Source organism: Aquarana catesbeiana, linkage group LG06 (assembly GCF_042186555.1).
Source record: "Aquarana catesbeiana isolate 2022-GZ linkage group LG06, ASM4218655v1, whole genome shotgun sequence".
In the NCBI taxonomy this organism is placed as follows: Eukaryota; Metazoa; Chordata; class Amphibia; order Anura; family Ranidae; genus Aquarana; species Aquarana catesbeiana.
Genome location: NC_133329.1, coordinates 107,625,090 through 107,639,869, shown reverse-complemented (window position 1 = coordinate 107,639,869; position 14,780 = coordinate 107,625,090). Strand labels below are relative to the sequence as shown.

Below are 14,780 nucleotides of genomic sequence, written 5' to 3'. Positions count from 1 at the left end.
TGCTATGGTATTTGTCCTTTTGTATGCTCTAAAAAATCTGGTTGATCCTGCCAGTTCCTGTGTCCCTCTTTGTAAACTGACCACGATAATCATGGCTGCTGATCCATGATACTGTGGTCAGTTTATGTGCCTCCATCATCCTACTGCTCTCCCTCTCTCCCCCCCCTCCCTGCCTGTCAGCTCTTGTGTGTAAGCTGACAGGCTCTTTAATTTACTCTGATCAGCCTTAATTAACTCCTTATTCTTCTTCAAGATTTAATTAATATTTTCCTGCAGTTTTTTTTTTTGTTCACTTATATTTTATAAACTATGCAGGAACTGTATGATATGAGTCTCTAAGTGTGTATATTTATCGATATATATGTATTTTCTTTGTCCTTGTTGATATGCACTAAACCAATAGTTTTTAATCATGTTTAAAAACAAATGCTGGATTTTTAATATACCTCGTGTTTGTGTGATGTAAAGCACCCAAAAAGTCCCAAATATCTATTTGAATACAATTTACAATATGCGGGATGTGGTGCAATAAGTGACTGGCGACTCACCCACGCCCACCTCTTCTATATTAATAATTAAACTTTTTTTGTTTGCTTTGTTCGTTAATATTTTTATACCGTTAACATATATTTACACATTTCACTTTGAAAAAAAAGCGCATTAAAAAAAAAGCAAATATGAAAAAAAAATTAAATTAAATGAAATTAAAAAAAAAAATGTATTTAATTTGCAAAAAAATTTTCAATGCTTTGTACCATTGATGACAGCCGAAGTTTAAACAAAACATTTGCAGTAGGTATCGGTAATTGGTATCGACGAGTGAAAAAAAAAAAAGGTATCGGTGCAACCCTAATTGTAAGCACCTCTGTCAGTAATAAATGATTTGTGTCAGCCTTCTAAATGCTATATCTGCAGGACAGCTTGTTCTATAAAAAAATAAATAAATGAATAAAACATACTTATTGGCAGGATCATCAGGTATATATAAAGAAAATGGGGGAAAAAAATTGCGCTGGAAAAACCTTACAAAATAAGCTGCAACACAGAGTGAGATACACACAAATACAAATAAAAACAAATATGGTTGCGCTCTATCCTTAACTTTAGACCGTGATGATAAGTGATCAATACATCATAACTTCAATTCAAACTGGAAAAATATACAGGTAAGTGTTCAGTGATGCTATGTAGAGATTCCAATCACAGTCGGTCAAACTTTAATCGACCAATCTCTAACAAATAGTGAAGATATCACCTTGTGATCAGTTCCGAAGAGTAAATGTGACTTTGTTTGCAGGCCCACCACCATAAGAAGTGTGCGCTTACCAGCTGCACAGACAAGTAATGCCTGTGGCTAACACCCAACCAGGGTCTTTTCCTCAGTGGAGTTCTGATATCGGTCTGATCGCCGCGTCTGTGGGAGGATTCTCTGGTCCGGACTTCAACAGACTAAAAACCTCCGCTGGGAGCTTGTATGCAATTCAATGCACGGTGATGAAAACATGGCTCAGAGAAAAAAGTCAATGGAGTAGCCATAGGTAAAACCCGTTTGGTTTTTATTTAAAAATACAAATACAAACCGCCAATAAGCGTAAAAACAACAAAGGATAAAATTATGCGGCCGGCTGGCTACATTACACATGCCCGTGCTTGCAAACAACAGTATGTAGCGTGCAGTGATGTCAGTACGTCGCTCCTGCCGATGAGTTTCGTCATGTTTGACGTCGCCATGGGGCATGACAACATCAAACCTGTGACGAAACGCGTCAGGTGTGATTGGAATCTCTACATAGCGTCACTGAACACTTATATTTTTCCAGTTTGCATTTAAGTTATGATGTATTGATCACTTATCATCACGGTCTAAAGCTAAGGATATAGAGTGCAACCATATTTGTTTTTAAATATAAAGAAAAGATCTAAGTCTAAAAAAAAAATGAATGCAGCCGACACATCTAAGAATTGGTAAGGTGCTTTTGGGTTTAATACCATACGTGCGGGAGCTGCCATTTACGGCACGGCTCCTGAAGAAGCGGCACGAGCGGGGCAGTTCTTCATTGCGTATACAGTGAATATCTCCTAAACGGTGCAAGTTTAGGAGGGATTCACGGTACCTACAGGTAAGCCTTATTGTAGGCTTACCTGTAGGTAAAAGTGGTGTAACGGGGTTTACAACCACTTTGACTGCAGTAGAGAAAAATCAAGTCTCCTGCCCTGCTAGACAGGTCTATGCTGTGTGGCAGTGCTGTGTAAATCTGAGGACCGAATGGATAAAAGTACAGTGTATTTAGCTGTCTGACTGGAGTCCAGCTTTATGTATGTTAGTTTGCATGTCTTTTGGGACAAAGCATGGGGCGCCTTGTCTTACTGTGTATAGCATCTTGTATCTCAGTAAGCTGTGATATGAAAGATGTGGTGCCTGCATATCAGTGATAGAACTATTTATTGGCTGCTTCCTACAATGATGTTTTAGCTGTCTGCCAGGACTAGCTGCAGAAAACGGCAAGCGCTATAGTCGGGCTGAATATTTAACTCATTCTGATTCCTTTCTGCTTGGAAAGTACAAAGCTCAGTGCTGTGCCATTATTCACTGCAGTATAAACCGCCGATTAGGAATCCTGCTGGGCGTATCAGTGGTGCAGTCTATCTGAGCTCACTTTACAATGATAGCCTCTCTATTGAAGTCCAACTGGAATAACATTTCCTCCTGTGATACAACCATTAATAAACACATTGGCCTCCCAGGTATTACAAACATGAGGTTGACTCCACCGCACGCATATAGGATAGGCCTGCCAGTCACATGCACCCGGCAGCGGCTGCTCGTCGTGAACATGTGTGCGCTTTTCAAGGACGTGAGATGCCAATGTAATGCTTGCTTTATATGGGCTTTAAAAATTTAATTAAACTCAATTAAAGTATATGGGCTTTAAAAATTAGGTTCTGAACGTAAAAAAAAAAAAGAATGATGTGCATAGCCCTACTACTGTTCAGTTTTGTACAAAGTGCAAATAACTAAGGCCCCATTCACACGTTCAGCGTTTTGGAGCTTGAAGCAAAAATTCAATTATTCTCTATGGAGTTGGTTTACATCTTCACTATGACACCTTTCATACTGGGGCCGCAGCCGCGTTAGCGCTAAAGCACCACTCGTTTCAGCTTTGCTTTAGCGCTGTTTAAGCAGCGCTTTTGGACGCTACCGGGGTGCTTTTAACCCCAAAGAAGGGGTTAAAAGCGCCCTTGTTGCGGCGCTTTAGGAACGCTTTTTAGGCGCTTTGGAAGCGCTGCACATTCATTTCAAAGGGCAGGGCGTTTTGGGAGTGCTAAATATAGCGTTCCCAAACCGCCCCAAAGATGCTGCTTGCAGGACTTTTCCTAACGTCCCGCAAGCGCACCACTCCAGTGTGAAAAGCCACACTGAAATGAATGGGAGGCGGTTTTCAGGCGCTATTTGTAGCACTAAAACGCCTGAAAACCACCTCAGTGCGAAAGGAGTCTACAAGTCACCTGAAGCTGTGGAGTATTTTTTATAGCTCAAATTGGGCAAATTGAGGTTTTTAAAGCTTTTTTGGTTTCATATAAATGCATTGAAACGCTTTATTTGAGCATTTTAGTGCGTTTTGTCTGCGTTTTTGAGCATTTTTCTGCTTGAACCTAGGTTCACACTGTTGCAGGATTGAAATTATGCGAGTTCAGCTGAACTGGATGGACTATTGTCTTTTTTCAGCCTTACTGACTATGTAACTATCTAACAATTTCATACCCACATGTCAGTCCGACTTCGGGGGGGGCGATTTCAGAGACATCTGTGTGGGTTCCTGTACAGATGTTTATTGAAATCGCACCGCAGTCGCCAAAAGTAGTACAGAAACTACTTTTAGGAATCGCTGTGGCATCACACCGATTCGCACGATGCTATTGCTGGCATTAGCTGCTGATTTGGCATGCGTCAAATCACATGCCAAATCGCATCAATGTGAACCTGGACTTAATGCAATAATTAAATGAAAATAAATAATAATAATAAAAAGAATAATAAAAAATAAACAATAAAATAAAAAAAATAACCTTTAACCCTAATATTAACCCCTGACCCTAATTTTAAACTCTAACCCCGAATCCTAAACCCATAAGCCTAACCCTAACACTAATATTAACCCCTAACCCTAATCCTAACCCTAACACTAATATTAACCTCTAACCCTAATCCTAACACTAATATTAACCCCTAACCCTAATACTAATATTAACCCCTAACCCTAATCCTAACCCTAACACTAATATTAACCCCTAACCCTAATCCTAACCCTAACACTAATATTAACCCCTAACCCTAATCCTAACCCTAACACTAATATTAACCCCTAACCCTAATCCTAACCCTAACACTAATATTAACCCCTAACCCTAATCCTAACCCTAACACTAATATTAACCCCTAACCCTAATCCTAACCCTAACACTAATATTAACCCCTAACCCTAATCCTAACCCTAACACTAATATTAACCCTTAAACCCCAGCCTTAACTCCTATCCTAACAAAATAAACAAATAAATAAACCCCTAAGCCTAACCTCTAACCCTTAACCCCTTACAAAAAAAAGTTAAAAATAAATAAATAAAAGCTGATACCAACAAATGTTGAAACAGATGGTATTGTTCTCTATTGGCTAATTAAACAACACCAAAAATGCTGTACAAAAACATACAAATGCTTGAAAAATGCCAGAAAAAATTCTCAAAAATGCAACGCTCAGGTGTGAATGCAGCCTAATGCCTAATACACATGGGCCGAATGACGGGCGACATCGGCCGGGTTCAATAAAAACCGGCTGACATTCGGCCCATGTGTATGGCAGCCGCTCCGACAGAAGCCGGCCATTTGGAAAACCAGCAGCCAACCGGCCAATGGCTGAGAGCACTGACTGTCGGATCATTAGTACAGCAGCTCTGATTGGAAAAAAAAAAAACGTTTTTTTTTCCTTCTGCCCATTAGTGTGTACCAGGCTTGAGGGCTTGATCATTGATCCATTCATAAGCATAGATCAGGGTTTCTCAACCAGGGTTTCGTTGAACTCTAGGGTTCCTCCAGAGGTTGCTCGGGGTTCCTTGAGCAAAAAGCAATTTCTGCCTCTCAGATAAGTTCCCACAGACACCATTGATCTTTTTATCTATCTGTAAGGGGGGAATTCTTCCCAATGACCACAAGTGTAAGGAAAGGCATACTGGAAAGAAATATTCTCAATTCCCCCATCAACACAGACAGTGTTAATGCAGGAATCCTTCCTGCCGGGCCACTGTCTTCTCCTGGTGGGGGGGGAAGGGAAGCCGTCCCCGCTGGGAGAAGAGAGTGATTATCGCTAGTGGCTATAGCAGCCGCTAGCAATACTTGGAAGAGAATCCGGCAGGCTGGTTGTACCCAAACTGAACGATCGATCAACTTGGTACATTCAGCCTGCCCATTAACGGTTCACATCTCGGCAGGAACCGAACCATGGATGGCCGGCCTAAGGAGTATTCTTCCCACTCACCACCACACTAATGCATGAGTTTTAGATATAGTCATTTTTAGCAGGGGTTCCCTGAGACCGGAAAGTTATTTCAAGGGTTCTTCTGTGTTGAAAAGGTTGAGAAAGGCTAGCATAAATCAATGTAGGTGCAACGCAACCGCACAGTTGTTTTCTATGGGTTCTGTTCACTACGTTGAAGTGGGTTGCAGGTTATGTAAAAATGCAGACATGCCTATACCAGCAGCGCTATCCAAAACCCAGACATTATGGCCAAATCCGAGACGGCTGTGAAGGGCAGCGCTCCAGCTTCCTACATTTTCCCACTGGGCACTGAGGAAGCCTATCATAGTGATGGACCAGTAGGAACGTGGCGGAAGCAGCAGCACCAGCCAGGAATTCACACTAAAAGGAAGTATCAAAGCTTAGCCAATCACAACAGCTCAGGATTCAGGCTAAACTTTAAACTTGGGGGCAGTTTTATGTTTTTTTAGTGGCAGAGACCTTTTAAAGTAGATCTGTTACAAACTCGGACATTCCAGCCCAATGCTGGCTATAAATGGATATAAAATGAATGGATTTCTCATCTACACAAGCAAGGTGAGTGGAGGAATACTTCCTGCTGTGTTAGTATATTTTGGCACCGTTCAGCGCTGAAACCGATTGGCTGCAGCCACTGATTGAATGAAAAATTTTCAACATCCCTCTCAATGAACGTCTATCGTTAGATCGACTTCTGTCGAGCAGGAACAGCCATAGATGGAACGAAATTCAGCCGATCCATGTTGAACCAGGCAAATTTTGATCCATCTATGGCCAGCTTAAGAATATGATTTAAAAAATGCATAAACTGAGGTTACCTTCAGTCAAGACTACATGTCAGAACCATCTCTTTTGGGAAAAGTTTTGCCCCAACTCACCAATCTATAAAGAACCATTAATAAGGAAAAAAAGGAAAACTGGAAAGGGGCTAGGGCCAACTTTTATAGCAATAGTCACGTATATCATTTTATGCTATATCTTTGTATATATCTTTGTATATATCTTTGTATATATCTTTGTATGCACTTCCAATTTTGACTTTTGGTATTCACTGCTACCTCTGCTTCTAAACAGAATTTTGTATCATATACTCAGTCTGAATGACCAGTTACGTCAACAGACATATTGCTGTTTGTAGGATGCAATAAATCTATGGCTATTATACATTTTGCAAATTCATCCTCTTGCAGTCCCTGTACAGCAGAGCTCAGACCTAGAGGGAGAAGCAGCACAATGAGCCAGTCAGTTGTGCTACAATGCTCATGTGCTAACAATGAACATGCTGAAAGAAGGAGAGATCAGAGAGAATGAAAGAGATGAGCTCATCAGTGCGCTGCTTCTTCTTTCATGGTTCAAACAAAGACTGGGAAAAGAACAAGACTCCCTGAGTGTTAGCTACAGCAGGGACATATCAGATCTCCCACCCTGCCAGACAGGGCTGTGCTGTATGTAAATGTGGATGGAGAGAAATACAAATCCGTTGGTAGGTACAACTGCTTTTCTATATGTGATTCAACTGTGTATTTAGTTTTTTTGCCTTAAAGTCCCCAATTTTATAGGCAGATCTAAGTATTTCATATACACTATATTACCAAAAGTATTGGGACACCTGGCTTTACACACACATGAACTTTAATGGTATCCCAGTCTTAGTCCGTAGGGTTCAATATTGAGTTGGCCCACCCTTCGCAGCTATAACAGCTTCAACTCTTCTGGAAAGGCTGTCCACAAGGTTTAGGAGTGTGTCTATGGGAATGTTTGACCATTCTTCCAGAAGTGTATTTGTAAAAGTCAGGCACTGATGTTGGACGAAAAGGCCTGGCTCGCAGTCTCTGCTCTAATTCATCCCAAAGATGTTCTATCGGGTTGAAGTCAGGACTCTGTGCAGGCCAGTCAAGTTCCTCCACCCCAAACTCACTTATCTTGCTTTTTGCACTGGTCCAAATCATTTGGTGGAGGGGGGATTATGGTGTGGGGTTGTTTTTCAGGGATTGGGCTTGGCCCCTTACTTCCAGTGAAGGGAACTCTTAAGGTGTCAGCATACCAAAACATTTTGGACAATTTTATGCTCCCAACCTTGTGGGAACAGTTTGGGGATGGCCCCTTCCTGTTCCAACATGACTGTGCACCAGTGCACGAAGCAAGATCCATAAAGACAAGGGCGAGCGAGTTTGGGGTGAAGGAACCTGACTCACCCCGATAGAATGCCTTTGGGATGAGACAGAGCGAAGAATGTAAGCCAGGCCTTCTCGTCCACATCAGTACCTGACCTCACAAATGCGCTTATGGAAGAATGGTCAAACATTCCTAAACCTTGTGGACAGCCTTCCCAGAAGAGTTGAAGCTGTTATAGCTGCAAAGGGTGGGCCAACTCAATATTGAACCCTACGGACTAAGACTGGGATGCCACTAAAGTTCATGTGCGTGTAACGGCAGGTGTCCCAATACTTATGGTAAAATAGTGTATATTGAATACAGGGACCTGATACTTATAAAACTGCTAAAAATGTCAAGCGAGGTTAGTTTATTTCTACTTATTAATTGGGTTTATGTTATATAAACGTCTACATAACTGTGATTGCATTGCAAGAATGTTTCGTCTCCCCACCTTTGAAACAAAAGAGGAAACCTACCAAAAAAAAAGAAAAATACGTGTACGCAGTCCTGACCCCAAAAGACCTTCAAAGTAGAACATTTAGCCTTGATGTTTCCTTTTAGGAATAAAATACTTTTAAAGGCACAAAAAAAAAATCCCATTCAAATTTCAGAATTTATCTGAATTATCCACTAGAAAGTATATTCAGAAGACGAAGCACAGGAACAGCAGCTGGGGCACAGCTCCCTCTATTGGGGAATCTACGTTCTACGGTCCGGACTTGAGGATGACAAAGTAACGTTCACCCTATACTCTGTCCAAATTAAATACCCAATCACGGTCCGGGACTTAGAAACGGTATAGTACTGCTCACCCTTGGGTCTTCCCAGATCAAATACCCAATCACATTCTGGAGGTAATCTTCTAAATTTTAAACTATTCTAATTGATTTCAACCTAGTTTAGTATGTGAAGTGCATGCAGGCTGCAGTGAAAACTTAGTAAATCAGCCCCTTTGTCTTGAGCAGATTATCCCTGTGCTTAGCATGCATTTCCCCAATCCATGCTGAACAAACAAATCTCAGCATCCTCCATACAGTCTACAAAGTCGTATAACACCTGGGTGATTAAAGTTTCTCAGCAGTAGATATTAATAGGGAATTTCATGCTTTAGGTCTCAAGCAGCTTCAAGTTTCACATTTTTTTAAGATTACTTGTTCAACGCTCTTTACATATGAGGTGCTAATGTAGATGCCAAAAGGAAGAGAGTATTTCCATTTCCTGCAGGTGATATTTACTATGTGACTGTATTTCACGTTCAGTGAATTAGTAAGTAAATAGAATGGGCTGCTATAGGAAACCTGGAGATAAAGGAAAGTAGCCTGCTCACTCTCATGAATCAGATCAATTCCTACTGTCATGTATATGGTTAGAAAATCAGAAGCACAAATTGTATTGATTACTGTTCTCAACCGTCATTTTTGTTCGTCAGCCTTATTGGTTCTTTTTTCTCCCAACTCCCTTCAATACTTGACAGTAGTCAGATTTGAACCTGTGATGGCAAATCACAGTTGACGTCGTAAAATTTTAATGTAAGCATTATGGTCAGGCTGCACAGAATAGTTCTTATATGAGACATCAATGGCCAATGAATCGGCCCTAATGTTATTTTAAAAAGACCATGTGGTATGATTTAAAACTGATCCACGTAATTTTTAAAACATATTCTGCAAGTCTGAAAAACAGTGAATAGTCTATAGAGCACACCTATTCTTAAATAATAATGTCTTACTGAATGGACAATTGTTGATCAAATGGTTACAAATTGGATGGTTGGATGATTGCAACTTTTCCATGGATAAAAGGCTTACGGTGGCCTAATCTTTGCAGACAATGTCCCCTGGTGAAGACCAGGCTGGGTTAGGCTTCCCTAAGAGGAGAGTACAAGAGCTTTTTATAACACCCAGAAATTTTGAAGCTTATCAGAAAATCTGTATACCAGCCATTCTCAACCAGGGTTCCTTTAGGGGTTAATTGTTCTGTTTTTTGATTGACCTCACATCTGATGGTGCCTGCATAATTCTGGGTCATCCACCACTTGGCAAAGCCAGCGGCCTATGATCTTTTTAGCTGTCTGTAATGGGTGGATCTTTCCCAATGACCACCAATGTATGGGACGTTGTTTCCACTTACCACCAACGTAAAGGACATTTCTCCCACTGACCACTAACAAATTAATTTTAGCTACTGTTCCCTGAGACCTTAAAATTATTTCAAGGGTTTCTCTGGGGTAAAATGGTGGAGAAAGGCTGCTGTGTATACAAATGGGTGTGTACTAATGCCTTTGCCGTGTAAAAAGGAGAATCAATATATCACGGATGCCAAAAGACCAAAAGCAATACAATGAAATGCGGCTGAGCAGATAGAAAAATTACAGCAAGTTCCAAAGTGCTGTGATGCGTTTCGAGGACAAATTGATCTCTGGTTGCCCATTATACGGAGACATCTGACTGTCAGTGGGCACCTTATACTACATGGATGCCTTTCATTTCAAGTCTGAGTGATTTAACCACTTGCTGGCAATTGTTTGGCTGTTCTGTCTAAGAGGTGGTTGCCAACAAGTGGTTAAAGCCACCCATGTATTGTAGCCCATACTACTGAGGAACATCATCTGTGAAATTACAAGGCCACCCTGTAGACATACTTCCAGTTTGCAGTAGATGCCTATATGTATATTTTTCATGCAGAGAAAATCTGTACCACACTCGGACACCCAACTGCAACGCAGTCCTAAACTAAATGAAGCTAAGTACCTGGTGATATTAAAACATTTAGATTTTTGTATGATCTAAAATGTGCTCATAGTCACATAAGAAGGTTACGTATTCCAGAGATCTTGATTCAGCTTTATTAACAAGTAACAATTCCTTTGAAGCGTGAAGTGAAACAGGTTGATGAGATACTTGGACAATTCAAACCAGTGATAGAGCAGTGAATTACTAAATGTAAGACAGATGCATTATTAAGTCAAGTAGCATGAAATGTAGACTACGATGGTCAATTTTAAGATCTAAAAATATAAAATTTGTAAAATTTGGCATCATTATGGATCATGGATGGTGTGTGTATAGTATCCTTTATGGTCAATTGTAAGGTCTAAAAATATCTAATTTGTAAAATTTAGCATCATTATGGAATGTGGATGGTGTGTGTATTGTATCCTGTATGGTCAATTGTAAGATCTAAAAATATTGAATTTGTAAAATTTGGCATCATTATGGAATGTGGATGGTGTGTGTATTGTATCCTTTATGGTCAATTGTGAGATCTAAAAATATCTAACTTGTAAAATTTGGCATCATTATGGAATGTGGATGGTGTGTGTATAGTATCCTTTATGGTCAATTGTAAGATCTAAAAATATCTAACTTGTAAAATTTATCATCATATGGAATGTGGATGGTGTATGTATAGTATCATGTATGGTCAATTATAAGGTCTAAAATGATCTAATTTGTAAAATTTAACATCATTATGGAATGTGAATGGTGTGTGTATAGTATCCTGTAGGGTGTCGTATACCTGGAGTTAGGTAAAAAAGAAAATCCATTGACATAAATAGGTGTTCAGAGATACAAACATTTATAAAAATGGTGGAGAAAGCATAATATTGCAAAGTCAAAATAAATCCGTAAAATCTAGCTGCTCATACTTTTGAGCCTTTCCAAACTAAAACGCGCTAATAGGGCATTTTGGTATTGTACGTATTTGGAAAGTGGTTACGTGTTTAGGTAATTATTGCAACAGTCATGGTTTATGCAATACTTTCTTTATATTAATTCTGCTCTTAAGCTACCACCATCGTGCAAAATTCATATTTTCAAATATGAATATGAAACTCAAGGAAACGATTTAGGACAATTTGGGATTTATTGCTAGACCAGCTAGCCGTATGCTAAATTTGTAGGCCGCCCCAGATAAAAGATTCCATAAAAATCATTCCGCCTTGTCATTATAAATATATAATGGCTTTTTCCACCACATCTGGCTGCTAAGAAGAACTTATTTTAATAAAGAGTTTTCACTGTAGTGTGTTAGAAATAGCCGTAATGCTCAAATTTCCATTTAAGGGGTTTTCCTGTATAACCCCTATTAACAACAGACTGGTTGTGTTAAATAGGTGCTGCAATGGTTTGACTTGATTACCAGTTCCCAAGCCCAAATCTCTTAACAGGTAAAACCACAAGTGCTTAACACAATAAATCCTTTACAACTCATTTCTGTCAACCTATTCCTTTATGCTGATGAATAGGCTTCTTTTTTTTTTTCTTAAACCCTTTATTGTAAATCATCTCTTTACTTTCCAAGCTGAGCAGATTAGTAAGAATTCAAATGTTCCTTTGCAAGGATTCAAATGTTCCTCGCCTTGTTTTATTCAGGTGTTGTTGTTTTTTTTTTTTTTTTTTTTCCTATGATCCCGAAACTGGCGATGCTCTGGCAATAATCTAACGAACATATGTGGGTTTCAGGCAAAGAGAAATAAATGAGGTGTATGAACCTGTGACAACCAATCAGAATTCAGCTTTCACCCATCCGACTATGGATTACTACATTTTGCATGCCGTCATTGCCAATTCCACTGTTTTATTGAAGCTCAAAGGTGTTTTTAAAGGTAACATAAGAGAGTACAATATCAATGCACAGCATTAGCAAAATGATCATAATTTTAAAAAAAAATGTATAAATAAATGTATATATATTCCAGTTTATATTGGCTGGACATTGCTGTTTTCGAAAAACGCGTCAGTAAAATGGCATGACATTAAGACCCCATCTCTAGACACCTTTTACTGCACGACTGGAAAAAATAGACAATGTTCCAAGTTTGTCTCAGAATAAATTAAATTTCGTTATGGAAATTTTTAAGTAAAAAAAAAAAAAAAAAAAAATTAGGTTGAGCAAGTCCTGCAAACAATTTACTTTTACGAAGAAGTTCTGCAAAATTATTTTTAATAGAAAATCAGGAAATCATCAGGAAAAGTCAACCCCGGTGTCTAATAATACCACTTTCTCTTTCCAGGCATGGATGACAAGTGTATGGGAATGATATAGAAAAGCACTTACTTAAAAGGGAAGACGGTGGCTATCCTCTGGAAATCAAAGCCTCTGCTTCCAATGTGGGGGGCTAGTAGCCGCACATCACGGTCCTTGGCGCTTCCACCGGGAGATGGAACGTTTTCCCGAAAAAGTCCCCAAAATATCCTCCCAGGTTCTCACCAGCTGAAATTCTCCCAGCAAGGTTGTAGGCTTGACAGGGTAAAGAGGAGAGAGTAGAGGGGGAATAGAAGGCGCAGAGGACAAAGTAGAAGTAAAATAGGAGAAAAGAAAGAAAATACATAAAGAAAAATTTACTCAAATCAAGGCGGTTGGCCAGTTGTAGAAATTCCTTGTAGGGGATGAGAGGTTCAGACCAGTAGATGCTGGGTTGTGCAGAGCAGCTTAAGATGTGCTACATAGCACTGTGCTTCCTCTCACTACCACTTCAAGGCAATACACTTTGCTTTGCCTATTCCTCCTCCTCCCACTATTAAGTATCACTCCTTCCGAGGCTCTCCGGTGTGAAAGGAGGGGGTCCCAGCAAGTGTGTGTGTGTGTGTGTGTGTGTGTGCATGCGTGTGTCAGACACTGCTGATGAAGAGAAGAACCATTTCAAATGTTTTTACTAACCCCTCTGCTGCTCTATGCGTCTTACCTCCCAGACTGACATCCTTTTTTGTGGCTTTGGCATTTTGCTATTCCAGGTACAATTAATGGAACAGTATTTTTTTTTAAGTTGTAGCACATTCTTTTTTTTTTTTTTTTTTTTTTTTACATTTTTTTTTTTAATTTCATTTTTGAGTATACGTCTATAATTTAAAAGCTTTGCTACATTGTTTGTAGTTAAATTAAAGCAGATTGAAAACCCTTACTGAGTTTGATGTAGTTTTCCAAAACAGTGTGGGTGACTAAATTCAAATAGGCTGTCCGCTTTGCAGGGGCATGGGTTTTTGCTTACACATTTTTGGAAGATGCAAGTCAGTAGCGCTTCATGTCAGCCACTAAGCTAAGAGAAAATTCCATTGCAAAGTGTAGATTTCCTTGCAAAGTGAAAATTCCCTTGCAACATAAATGCCTTTAGTAAATCACCCACTATGTATCATACAAAATTGACATTTTTAAAAAAATAAAATACTGTCTTTAAATTTTTTGCATCCTTTGTTGCTGCTGATCTCCGGCAGCCTCTTTGTGGCCACTTCCCACCAACGTGTACTCTAGTGATGGCTGAATATCTTTTGAAATGACATTCATTTCATAAGCTTATTTGAGGCTGTAAAGATTGAGTTTAGAGTTTAACAAGAAATAATTTCACTCAGATTTTGTGGATGCAAAAACTGATATCAGTGGAAGGATAACAGGGCACAACATATAATGCCAAGAGAAGTTGGACTTTGTATTTTATTTATTTACTATAATTTATGCATTGCTTTACATACTGTACATTTACATCAGGCTCCCTCATGTCCCTTACTCACATTCATACTTACACATACTCGGGCCAATTTAGACAGGAGCCAATTAACCTACCAGCATGTCTTTGGAGTGTGGGAGGAAACCCACGCAGGCACAGGGAGAACATGCAAACTCCATGGACAGCTATCCTTTCATTAATATGTTTTATTGAGTCATCTACTCTTATGAGCTACCTGTAGAATTTCATTAATATGAGCAAACCAGCAATATACCTCATGTGCCTTTTCTGATGCCCAGTCTGTTTTACCAAACATCTCCCACTTAAGTGACCATTCACGATGCCATGGCAGCCCCCGTCTACTAAAGTATTTTCTTTATTATATGATATGAAATGGATCTCCCCCTAATTGGTGTTCTAAAGAGGACTTCCAGCACACAACTAAATACATAATTGAAGCACATGTACAGAATGTGAAAAAATTTGCTGGTGTGTTTTTTGTGATCTAGACACTCTTGCCGGACAGCACAGCCAGTTAAATCCAGAAATGAAGCACCACAATGTAATATTTGAGTCCAAAAAGGTAGCTTTACCACAAAAATAAATGATATAAAAACTCCAATGCAT

At 39.5% G+C, this 14,780-nt stretch overlaps 1 protein-coding gene across 1 annotated transcript in view; it reads right to left on the bottom strand.

Moving 5' to 3' along the window:
* The window catches only part of NTN3 (netrin 3), a 179,028-nt gene extending 165,824 nt beyond the window's left edge, over positions 1–13,204 (bottom strand). The window contains exon 1 of the mRNA XM_073636633.1: positions 12,770–13,204. The gene's annotated coding sequence lies outside the window, so the exon portion shown is untranslated. The remainder of the gene's footprint in view (positions 1–12,769) is intronic.
* Positions 13,205–14,780: the final 1,576 nt, after the last annotated feature.